General features: G+C 46.8%; 1 long non-coding RNA gene across 1 annotated transcript; it reads left to right on the top strand.

Annotated features, from left to right (window-relative positions):
- The first annotated feature begins 4356 nt into the window (after positions 1–4356).
- Positions 4357–9081, top strand: LOC131826865 (uncharacterized). The gene is made up of 3 exons (XR_009351787.1): positions 4357–4424; positions 7409–7652; positions 8992–9081. It is a non-coding gene; the product is annotated as an uncharacterized LOC131826865 (long non-coding RNA).
- Positions 9082–12762: the final 3681 nt, after the last annotated feature.

Genomic DNA, 12762 nt, shown 5'->3' with positions numbered 1-12762 from the left:
CGGACATTGTGCCATCTTCTGCGCTATTCTTAATGTTTTGATTGTCCCACTTCCCTCAGTTCCCACCTGTGGCCTCTGGATAGGAACATATTACAGTAGGATTTCCAAGGACTGATGCGTGGGGGGTCAGGAGATATGGCCTGTGATTGGCCCCAAGTAGCTGTGTGGCTTTAAAGGAAGTCATCACACCTCAGGCCTCAGTTTCCTTATCTGCAAGCCAGGATGGACTGGAGTCTTTTCAGAGGAGCCGGCAAAGATCACATAGATAAGCACCACCTCATTATACTAACAAGCAAACAGAAGGCCGGAGGCGAGTGATTTGCCCCAAGTCAGACATAAGCAGGCAGAGAGCAGAGCTGAGGATGGGACCCACATCTGCAGGTCACAGCTAATCAGCCAGCACAGTACAAACAGATCTGAGCAGCTGCTCATTCTTCCCCTTTTCCGTTTTGTCCATCAGAATGCATGCTCCCTGCAAACAAGGACACACAGGACCTGCTGCCTGTCTCAAAATTCCCAGTTCACCCAATTAGAACACAGAGGAGCCTCAAGGACTTACCCCCCAACCCCCACACACGGTTCTTTTACCTATGGAACATGAGGGTACATACATTCACCGTCCAGAGGGCTCCTGCCTTCACTTCACATGGAAAAGGTCTTCATGTGCCTACCCGGGGTGCCAACGAAGCCACAGGTTCCAGAGAGGAACTGACACAGAGAAGTTCAAAGGAGGCAGACTGGCTCAGCACAGAAACAAACTGTCTACCAAGGAAAACTACCCCATGGGGGACTGATTCTCTTTGAAATACGTTCGAGTGCGTGGGAAAATGGTTTTTCAAGAGCTGGTGGACTGACCAGTCACCTGGTACATACAAGATCACATCCGCATTCTGACAAGAGTGGCTTGCCTGCAGTGTAGACTAGGGGCCAGGAAGACAAGGAAGGTGCATGGAGACTGGGTGAGAAGCTTCTACGGTGTGATGGCAAGGGCGCACTGCAAAGGTACAAGAAGAGATGGAAAGAAGTATATGGACTCAAGAGGTTTAGGAAGCGAAATCCACAGGACTTGGTGTGACAGACTAGATTTTGGAAAGGTGACAGAGTAGGAGTTGACTTCTGGTTTCCCGACTCCAGGCTAAACGGATGAAGTGTTTACTGAGAGAGGCAATAGAATAAGAAAGGTGGTTTTCAGTGGAGGAGGTGCTCATGAATTCCTTCTTGAACCTGATGAGTCTGAGGGGCCACAGACACATCCGAGAAGAAAGGTCAGCAAGTCCGATACACAGAACTGGTGCTCAGGAGGCGTGTGGGCCAGAGACAGGAATCTGCCTTACCTGCTGATAGGTGGTCATGAAGCTGCACAAAAGGTCATCTAGGGAAAGAAAGGAACACGGGGCTGAGCCCATAATTAGCATTCAGTGGCTACCAGGAGCATGACTTTGCACAGGAGACACATCAGACAGGTAGAAGAAAGACAGGAAGCAATGCAGAGCATTTGGTCTACTGCGATGTCGAGTAAGGAGACAGAGAAAGGTCGGGTGTGCTGACTTAGAAACAGTTTTGGTAAGAACTCTTTAGTGGAATGACAGGGCCTGAATGGTGGAAGGTGGGAAAGTCAAGTCAACCCCTGAGCACTGGCTGTGATGCACGACAGTGACAGGGCAATACCTAGAGGTGGGGCAGTCAAGTGGGAGAGAAACAAACAGGAGCGCATGATGGGAAGGAGTGCAGGGGAGAGGATCCTCGCAGGCTCCTGGAAGGGTGGGAGGGCATGGACTCCGTGCCAGAGTGGAGACTGAACCCGAGGAGGAAGGAGAGCCCCTCCCCGTACCAGGCGAGGAGAAGGGGACAAATACAAGAATGGGCTCATGATCAGCAGGATGGAGGAGGTCCCGTGGGATGGCTGCTAATTTTTCTGTACGACTGGAGATGAAGTCATATGTTGAGATGGAAGAGGAAGGCTACATGTGATGTCAATAGCACACCCATGTAAATGGTCTAATTTATCTGTTATGCCACTTTCTCCCCCTACTACCAATACCTTATGTCCTGCTCATCTATTATTTGGCTGTCAACCCAAAGGATTTTCGTATTTCTAAGCCGACAAAGTATGATGTTGCCAGTGCCTCTGCCCCAGGTGACCCTTCCCCATCTGCCATTCCTGCACTTTGATCACCTACCTCTTTTGCATACCTTTCCCCTTCTATTTCTCATTAGATCTCATAAACATGACTTTTTAAGTAGTCTCTTGCCACCAGTCAGCTCAAACTCAACAGATATGAACATGCAACTTCCTGCTGTAAACCTGACTGCAGCTCTACCATGAAGACTGCATCAACGTGGACCCCTCAATGTATGCAGTGTCCAAGGTGCAACCCGCAGCCCCACCCCATCTCCCTTTCTACCATCCCAGTCTCATTCCAAAATGTGCCAAACAAGACACCTATGTAGAAATACAACCCCGACAGCAAGCTCTTCACTCATTTCTGCCTCGGAACTGTAACTTAACATCTCTCTGACGGAAACACAAATTGCATATAACCTTTATCTCCAGCTCCCACATAGAAGATCAATACCACTTTACACAGAACAGCTGTTCCATGTATTTTCCTTCTATGTATGAAGGGGTCACGTTCATTAACACTACAAATTATACATTATATTCTGAAATGTCAGAGCCTTGAAAGAATATGGAATTGCTGGCATTCTAGCCACTTTCCCAGTTTGCTCTCTTCCTACCTCTAAGTCCTACTTTATAACTGCTATTTTGAGATTTCTATTTTCAAAGCTGCTTTGACCAAAGGCATTCTGTCAGCTCAGAGTGAGAAAGATGGCGGGGCGAGGAAGTGCGAGAAAATGCTAGTGTTAGGCCCAAAGAAAGCCTGACGAAGTCCAAAGACAGACAAGCTAAAGAGACTTCCGTGCTTTGACATTCTTTAAGTCTGTGTGTGTGCCTTTTCTTCTTCCAATGACCTCTCTCCTCATCACGTGTCCTTCATTAACAAGAGGTTTCTGGATCAGAGAATTCACTCTGTGCTCTCCTTCAGACACTCCATTCAATTTACACCTTTTATTACAGTGGCTTAACATCACCATACAAGAACAAGAGTACAATATACCTTCGTCTAGACATCCCTACATATTAAAAATGATATGGCCACACCGCAGAGGATCCAGACATAAGCACTTTTAAAGCCAGAGTTTGGGAGATGTGATCTGAATGCAAATATCAAAAAGGAACTAGCTGGTTAACCCAAAAAAGAAAAAAACATATTGTGACTTGAAGCCATAAAAAAGTAAGAAATTCAAACTCTTTTCATAATTTTAGGTACCTACAAAGCCAAAACTTTTTAACACTGAAACCAGCTACTAAATCCCAATCCTTAGAAATTAAACATATACGTTTTGATAGTTTAAGTACAGACCCAGAGGGATACAGAAAACAGATAAAGCTCCTCCTGGCTCTAATTCAAACCTTGGGACATTTTCAAGGCTATGTCTGATGAACCTTTCCTGTCAGTAAAGTCTTTTCAGTTTAAATTTCTATTCTGTAAGTTTATGTCCTACAGTTATCTGCTGCCAACTTCAGGCTGACCTCACCAAGAGAAGTAGGGCAACTTTAGAAAAGGAGCTTGGTATGCTTTGTAGTACTGGACCAGAACCAGTAAGGACAGTACAGTCTTTCAGATTTCTCATTCCGGGAGCTTAAGACGAAAGTCAGGCATAAACGTTAGGTTAAGTGCCTTTTTGACCCAATTCCTGGTAAGTACGTGTGTTCAGAGATGCGTTTTGCCCTGAACTTTCAGGCCTTTTCATTCAATGTGCACGATTTCACAGGAGTGCTTTCTCCAGGCTGCACCTAGCCCACCCGAGGCCAAGAGACTCACTGCGAAGTGCAGTGAGGTCCCCGCCGAGGACCCGTCCGGGGCGGGGACAGCCCAGGAAGCCCGCAGGAGAAGCCCGAGGAGAGGACCGGGAGGGCCAAGGAGGGCAGGCCACCCACGGCCCGGCTCCGGGGAGCAGAGCCCAGGCGTGCACCTTCATGAACTCGTCCTTGTCGAAGCAGAGCGTGTCCGGCCCCTTGGGCAGGTTCATCTTACTTCTCTCCATCCCGCCGGCCGCCGCCTCTCAGCACCAACACTCGAGCTAGGAGGAAAGGTAGGAGGCTGCGCTCCCGGACGGTACCGGTGAAGCCATGGCGTTTCCACCGCACAGAAGGCACCGCTTGCTCCAACATGGCAGCGCCCCCGCCGGGCCAATGAAAGAGGACGCCGCAGGCTCGCCTCCGCCTGCCTCCGCCAAGAGAGGCGCGCGGGCCGCTGCGGTCGAGCCAGCAGGTGGTCCTGCCCCCGAGCGGCGGCGGAGGGCGACACTACAACCTCGCCTACGTTTCTGCAGGGCAGCCCCGCCGCTGTTGATGCCGGGTGAGCGGGAGAAGGGAGGGCGGGGAGGGTCAGGGGCGCTCCCTCCCCACCTCGCCCTTTCCCTCGGAAAATCGGCCTGCGAACCTCTTCCAGGACCTTCTCCCGAGATTGTCCCGCGGGAAGCATAGCCGTGGCGGGATGCTGGCCTTTTACTTTTGCGGCCGGTTGTCCAGAGAGGGGGGCGCGTCCGGGTGTCAGGCCTATGGTCCCGGGCGCCGCCGCTGCAGCCACCTGGGCGCGGAGTCCTCTGTGGGAACCCGGCTTCCGCCCTTAGCCCCGGGACCCACCCGCGAGTGTGGCTTCTCCCCCGCTGAGTTTGGCTCCAGCGATCTCTAGGGAGGAAGGTGGTCAGCTGGCAGCCTCGGGTCGTCTGGGCAGCTCCCAGCTCCACTTCAGCTCAGCTGCAGGGCGGCCACAAGTTTGGGTTCTCAGAGCTCTTAAAGAATCACTTCGCTACCGGGCCGGCCGACAAAACGCAGCCGACAAGTAGATGTGCGAGCATGTTTATGTCCAGTCCACTCTAGACTAATGGGCGGAATCCTGTGTTTGTGGCTAGCGTTGGTTCGATCGCCACACCGCCCCCAATTTCCGAGACCCTCTCCTCCTCCTGCCATCCACCCCACTTTTATTTTGAGATTTTTCTTTCCTCTTCCCTTGCTCTTTCTCCCACAGTCCTCCTTTTTAGTGGGAATGTCATGGTCAAATGATGATTAATTTCTCTTTTTTTTTCTCCGTGAGACTCGGACAGCTCAAACCACAGATCTCACCCGTGCCCTTCAGGCTGCAGCTTTGCTGTAATGGCCCAGGACTGGGCTGCCCCTCCCAATGCTGTGATCTCCCAGAGATAGCAGGAGCAGTCCTTAGAAAGGGATGGGACACAGCAAGACAATGGCTTACTGTGAGTCCTGCATTCGAGTCACTCCAAACGGGAAACTGGTCACTTTTTTTTTTTTTAAACGTGAGTACAGGGACGCCTGGGTGGCTCACTTGGTTAAGCAGCTGCCTTCGGCTCAGGTCATGATAACAGGGTCCTCAGATCAAGTCCCACATCAGGCTCCTTGCTCAGCAGGGAGCCTGTTTCTCCCTCTGCCTTTGCCTGCCATTCTGTCTGCCTGTGCTCGCTCTCTCCCCCCTCTCTCTCTGATAAATAAATAAATAAAAATCTTTAAAACCTGAGTACAGAATCTGAAACAATACATTCCCTAGCAGTGGGCCTGGCAAGGCCTTGTTGAGGAAAACGTCAATATCCAGAGACTATGACAGGTAGGATGAAAGCTGGAATCTTATTTGGAGAATCAGAAAAAATTGCCAGGGGAGCAACTATGAAAGTGCATTCTATGCCCTGTTGTGGTCATTTGGATGTAGAGAATGAAAGCCTCATTATTTGGTCTTTGTTTGTTTACTCTTATTATGAAAATTCTCAAGCATACACCAAAGTGTGTAGAGCAGAAGGATCCCAGCCCTTCCGCGTACTTATCACTCTGCTTCCCCAACTGTTTCATAGGCCCTCCTCCTTCTACTGCCCCCAAAGTGCCTGTATTTTTGTTTTTGGGGGAGAGGGGAGGTCTGGAATATATTTTAAAGTAAATCCCAAACATCACATCATTCCCTGCTCCCCAAATACCTTGGTTTACACATCAAAGAAGAAGGAGGAAGAGGTGGAGGAGGGGAAGACTGAGAAGGAGGAGGGATGAAGAAGAGAGATTTCCACACAGGCCCACTCTGCCAGAATCAATAGGTCTAATAAGCTATTCCGATTGGCTCTGAGAGGCATGACTTTTAGCCTCTCAGACTTTTAGGGACACCGTGCTAATAAGCGACAAGGGCAAATTCAGGCAGCACAAACAGCAAGGTCCACACTCATCACCAAGGCACCGAGAGGGGGGGCAAGGGTGCCAGACCGACGGAAAAAAGTTGTCTGGGAACCCCACCTGCTCTAGAAGTCCAGATGAGCGAGTAGTTGAACTGTTTTTTACCTTCATTGTCATTCCTTTCTGAAATTATTGCTGGCCTTTGGTAAAGACATGAACCTGAGCTTGTGCAGCCTGGGGTACTGATCTTGGGGTTGCTGAAGAGAGTAGATGCCAACAAAGAATGAAAACCCCTGCTGCCTGTTCTCCTTCCGAGAGTCAGGAGGGAACAGTCAAGAGCCCATACAGTGCACTGCCCCTTGGAGCCCTGGCTGTGGCAGTGGCATGGCCCACAAAAGCCAGGAGCAACAGGCAAGACCCCAGACCCCAAATGCTAATGGAACACCCTGGGGAGGATGAAGGAAAGGCAGAGAGTCAGCGGAAACCTTCCCAAAGGACATTTCTCTCAGTTTCATCTGGGAGCTGACATTCAGCTGGTACACACCCCTTCAGCCACACAAAGTTTGGTGACTAGCCTCTGGCCAGAACCTGCTGTGTGTCTCCCTACCCTGGACCCTACCATGGCCTCGCGATCCAGGCACTGGGCATGTAACACTTGACTCTGCAGGGGTCCCCGGGCCAGCTTTTGGTTAGTTAGTTGTCCGCGCTGTTAAAGATTTGACTACTGTTACATGTTTGACTCTCGTCTTTGGTGATGGTACCTATTTCATAGGAAATAGAAGCTGGAATCCAGGAAAAAGGCTGGAAGATGAAATTAAAAAGTGGATACAAAGCTTCTAATCAGAGCCAGACACAATCGGCGATCAACTATATCCCAGTCTCTCCCCTCTTCTCTGATCTGTACTTTCCTTAATGAGGAATGAGACTTTAAGTTGACTTTTTTTTATCTTGAAGTCTCTCTCTCTCTCTCGATTCCCTAACTTGCCTCTCTTGCCTTCATTTCATCCTAGAGCTTGTGCCCACGACTTCTTTTCTAAGTAAATATTAACCCCCTTTGACTCTGAATCTCTGGAAAATTCTCAGTTCCCTATTTTTGCTGGCACTGTGACAGGTCCTCATTTCTTCTTCCCACTCCTCTCTATTTATAGTTTTCACATTTTTTTTTTTTGGCAGGTTGGCTACAGAACACTCAAAAATTGCAAAGAGAAATATTGTGTTCTGGAAATTCTTCTGAGCATTTTTTTCCAATATCGTCCTTATGCTCTTCTGATCCTCTCTTGAACTGTTGGACTAAAGCAGCTGACGCTTCCACCAGCAACCAGAGTCATCCTGTCCACTACTGTGGGAACAGAGGGTTTCCATTTGGAACTGCAGACCGAGCCTAAAGTCTGGTGGCCCTTTGGTGCCAGGATAGCAGGTATGGGATGGGTGGGACATGGAGGACAAGCATCATGGTAGAGGTCTCCATTTGACCAGCAAAGCTCACAATGAGCCAACAGGTCCATTTCAACATATTCTGTATTTTCCTTATAACCTGTTTCATTCCAGAGTGGATTTGAGATCATTTAGTTTGATTCTTAAATGTTTCCCATTCCAACCAGAAACAGACTCATTCTAGGGGCTCCCAAATTCTGCCTCATCTTCCTAATCAGTTAGTACCCCAAATTGGGTATGATAGTGCCAGAACATTCTTCCATGTGTATTTTATAACAGACTAGTATTTTATTAGTTTTTTTTCAAACTAATAAGAATGATAAGGGTAACTTTTTTTTCTTTTAAAGCATAGGCAAAATCACGAAAGACATTGAAATGAACCTAAAAGATTATAGTGTCTTCCAAGTGAAAACAGGTGTTGTCTCATGTACCCTTCTGGGCTGACCAATTCTATGGGATATTCTGTGCCTTTCTTGTCTTTGAGCTATTTCGCAACTCTATAGATTGTACATAATTGATGTGGATGCAGATGATCTTGTCTAGCTATATGTAAATGAATTTTGTCCACTGGAAGTACAGTTGACCCCCTTTCCTTTGGTAGAAGGCAGTTTTGCATCCATTTGCATTCTATTTGCATATCTATTTGCATCTATCAAAGCAAATTCGTTTAAGTATTACTGATTGTATATGTGTCTGCCTTGAGATTCTTGCTTGAAGTGGTGGTAACATCTTAGTGGTTCCCGAGCTAATGAATGAATTAAACAAAATCCCTTCAGGCATTCATCTCATATTTGTAAAATGGTCCTTATTTAATCTTTTCGAGAAAATGATACACTAGCAAACCATGACAAGATTCTGGTAAATGAAAAGTGCAATGAAATCAAATCGGAATGAATTTTAGAATTACCTTCAATGTGGCCCACGCTATGCCAGAGGCAGAGAATGAATGAATCTCAAAGACATGGCTTCTGGCCCCCAGGAGTTACAGTAATCTGTGTCAACATTGGCATGCCTGAGAAATGCATGTGACATTCCCATCAGGGTTTCCCCGGGGGTTCAGTTAACCTTTCTCTTCCAAGCTACCCTCTCTTGTAGTGATATCAACTGTGCCCTTGGTTTCAGCTCCCATTACCTAGCCAACATCTCTCCCACTGATATATGACCATCTGTTTCTTTCCTACCCACCAGACCCGTGTAACTGACTACCTACTCATGCCATTTCACTGATGTCCCACCTGTGCCTCAAAGCCCAGCATGTTCAAAACTTGATTCATCATAGTTTGTGAAAGAAAGGCTTATCCTCTTTTGCTTTGTTTCTTTAGAAATGATTCTACCAATGCCAGCGGCATGCACCAGAAACCAGGAAGGAATCATACAGCTGAGCCAAACTGCTGTACTTTAAAACACTTGACTACAATTCTCCAGTGGATACTCAACCCTGGCTTCAAATTCCCTTGTCTCTCTGGTGAGTTTGCTTTCCCTCTAATGGATGACCGTTTCACACCTTCAAGACTTGCCTCAACAATTCCTACCCCCACCTCTTCTGAACTATGTCACCTCACTCCCAGCTCCTGTCCTAGGGATGAGGGAGCAGAAGGCAAGCTTAGGACAAAGCAGAAACTGGCACCCTACACCCTCTCCCCATGCCATATGTGTAACATTCCTCATGCACTCCTGGCTGCCCTAAAGGAAAAACAATGCTTAACTGATAGAGATCCAAGTCCTGCAGGACAGGAGTCTCCCTCCATCTATGAATGTCCTAGCGACTTACAAGGAAGGAAGAAGCTTTCTCATCAATAGCCTGACTTCCAGACACCCATACCTCAGTTTCCGGAAGCCCTAACATCACCATCACCCTCCCCTCCATAAAATTCTGGGAGGCTAAGGGGGAGGGAAGTGTAATAAAACTGAATTTCTTCTAAGCCCAAAGCCCACTGACAAGGATGTGTGATAGGAGGAATGTAACATATCTCCAGGAAACTCCCGACTGTCTTCATGCTTTCCCTCATTAGAGGCAAAAACAGCCTTGACATTACAATAACCAGGTCTCCCTTATCCTGAAATTCTTCTTTAGCATATGACAGTCCTTCTGGACACCCCCTCTGTCCTCACCTTCCTCAGCTCCCAGTCAACCATGCCTCTGTCTGAGCAGCTCTTTCTGCCCTTGGGTCCTATCCCTGTGTTTTAATAAAACCACCATTTGCACCTAAGACGTCTCAAGAATCCTTTCTTGGTCATCGGCTCTGGACCTCACCCCACCAAACCTCACCTGTGTTCCAAAACTTCATGACTAGTGTCACACTTCAAGAAAATAAAAGCCCTTTGTGTAGGAATTCCCTTATCTTACCACCACCCAATCAAATCTATACCTACATTTGTATCCATTTTTAATTTGTTTTTAGACATTTACTCAACAAATATTTAGTCAGTGCTACACACTGCCCTGAGTGTTTGTAAATCTGTGGCGAACGACACAGAAAAGTCCCTGGCATCATGGAATTTACATGGTAATTGGAGAAATGTACAAGTAACACAGAAAGAGTTGAAGACAGAGCAGGTTTATTGAGAAGAGCAGACATCCCCAGATTGGGTTTGTTCTTCCTTGTGTCTGGGATTTGTTCCCTCCAGCCCTCTCCAGGACTCCACTCCCAGGGTCAATATCAAGTTCTCGTTCCAATGGATCCTTCCAGTCAGAAGACAAATGACCTTTTTCTTAAAAACAAAAGGAAAAAACCCAAAACAAAAACTTCCTTTAACCTTCTATCTTCCTATAACAACCTCCATATTTCTCTCCCCACCTCATTCCCAGCATAGCTTGTAAAATATTTGTCTACACCTGTGGGTGTAGGGTACCATGTCCCCAAGGGTAGTTGAAAAATCTCTATAAAGAATCCTTATGTGCAGATCATTTTAAGGGAGTCCATTTCCAGATCCAAACTCCATGTGTGCTCTGTAGGATCGATGATATGCCCATTCTTGGGTCTGATATCAGGATACTCCTCTCCTTCCTGGAAGATCAAGACACTCCTCTCAGATCTTATTAGAGTGTAGGACTTGGGCTGATACCAAAGTTGAAATACCAGTTTTGTTTCAAATAATGCCCTTCTGTGGGCAGTCCTGGGGCTCTGCTTTTAGGGCTTCCTCTCCTTATTAGGGTAAAGGTTAACATCAGAAAGGGGATTTGGGCAGATGTTGGAAGTGCTCTGACATCAGAATAACAATCAGTTTTGGTTAGTGACACTCATTCCTTCATATTTAAATTAAACTACATATTTTTAGGGACATAATAGGGAAAGGCACAAGTAAGGATTTTAATGGTTTCATTCCATTCCAGTGTCTTTTGGGAAATAAAATAACAAAAAATGAGACTGTTCTGCTTAAAAAAAATCAACTTGTAGCAAGCAAATGTTATTCCAATGAAGTCGATCCTTTCCTATCTCATTTTCTTTTTAAAGATTTATTTATTTATTTGGTAGAGAGAGAGACACACACACACACAAACACACACACACACACACACACACACACACACACACAACACAAGTAGGGAGAGCCAGGGAGGGAGAAGCAGGCTTCCTGCTGATCAGGAATGTGGGCCTTCATCCCAGGCCCCTGGGATCATGACTTGAGCCAAAGGCTGCTGCTTAGTGACTGAGCCACCCAGGTGCCCTCTATCTCATTTTTTAAATGTTTAATATTTTCAACACCTAGTTAATAAAATATACATATATTGTGATGAAAAGTTTATGATTAAAAAGTTTCAGATGCCCACTTAAAAATGTGCAAGGTGTATGAATTCTCATAGGCGGTCCATGCACCATACACGCCTATCACTAGCAAACGTGGATGTACTCGGTGTCTCTAGGTTCCCGCTTCCTTAGTGCCCTCTTAATCACTTGGTTTCTCTTCCTACCATCCTGGACCTGTATTCTCAATTTGCTTCTCTATTTCATCTCCGCCCCTTTGAAGAGCTTGATTCTGGGTCTTCTGTAGCTATGCTTTCGCTCTCTCTCTCTCTCTCTCTCTCCCTCGATCAGGCTTTCGCAACCTAGCACTATTGATACCTGGTGGGTGATTCTCTGCTGTGGGGCTGTCCTGTGCCCTGCAGGACAGTTAGCAGCATCTCTGGTCTCTAGCCACTAGATGCCAGCAGCACCCCCCAAGTGGTGACCACCAAAAATGTTGCCAGATATTGTTCAGTCGGCCCTGGGAGCAAAACTCCTTGCCTCCCAGCCCCAGTTTAAAAACCACTGCTTTAACCGATTCCATTCAGCATCATTGATTTAAGTTCTTTGTAGAAGCTGAAGGCTCTGAAGTGAACGTCTTTAATCCTAACCCGCCCTTGGAGCTGAGATTCACATGGCCAGCTGCCTGCAGCATATTTCTCAATGAATATGTAACAGGAGTCTTATTTTCACCATGATTTCTATCCTGCTCCCTCTCAACCTTCTCCTGTCCCAGTCTCCCCATCTTAGTAAACAGCATCCCCACCTCCTACTGGCTAAAGCCTCAGCCCCTGGGATAAATTCCCCCTTTTCCCTTTTCTCGTATCTAATCCATCAGCAAAACCAACTGATTTGATCTCCAAAACAGAAGTCAGACTTGCTCACTGCTCTTTATATCCACTGCTCCCATTTGAATCCAAACCCTGAAATTTTTTTTGCACTTCAGACACTGTTAACAGTCATTGGTCCCATGACTACACCTACCCAGATATTTTCCAAGATCGCTAATCACCACCAAGTTGCCAAATCCAATGATTAACCCTCAGATCCAAATAACTCAAACTGTCAGTCCTATAGACATAGAAGTCCCTCGACTTCTCTGGAAATATTCTATCTTTTTCATCGTGATGTTGGCTCTCCCTTCCTCTTCCACACTGGTCAGTGATGATGGCTCCTTTCCTGCCTGGGTTTTCTTGAGCTTCCTGACCTTTAGACATCAGTCCTGTGCTCTGGGACTCGGAACTTCTGCTTGAGTTTTCTGTTGTGTTAAAATAAAAAATTCAGCTGAGTACATTTTAAAGAACCTATTGGCTTTATTCAATGATTCACGAAATGGGCAGCATCCTGCTTGCAGAGTGAAAGGAACTC

This window comes from Mustela lutreola, chromosome 3 (genome assembly GCF_030435805.1).
Source record: "Mustela lutreola isolate mMusLut2 chromosome 3, mMusLut2.pri, whole genome shotgun sequence".
In the NCBI taxonomy this organism is placed as follows: domain Eukaryota; kingdom Metazoa; phylum Chordata; class Mammalia; order Carnivora; family Mustelidae; genus Mustela; species Mustela lutreola.
The sequence above is the reverse complement of the archived record's forward strand: the minus strand, read 5'-3'. Positions and strand labels throughout refer to the sequence as shown.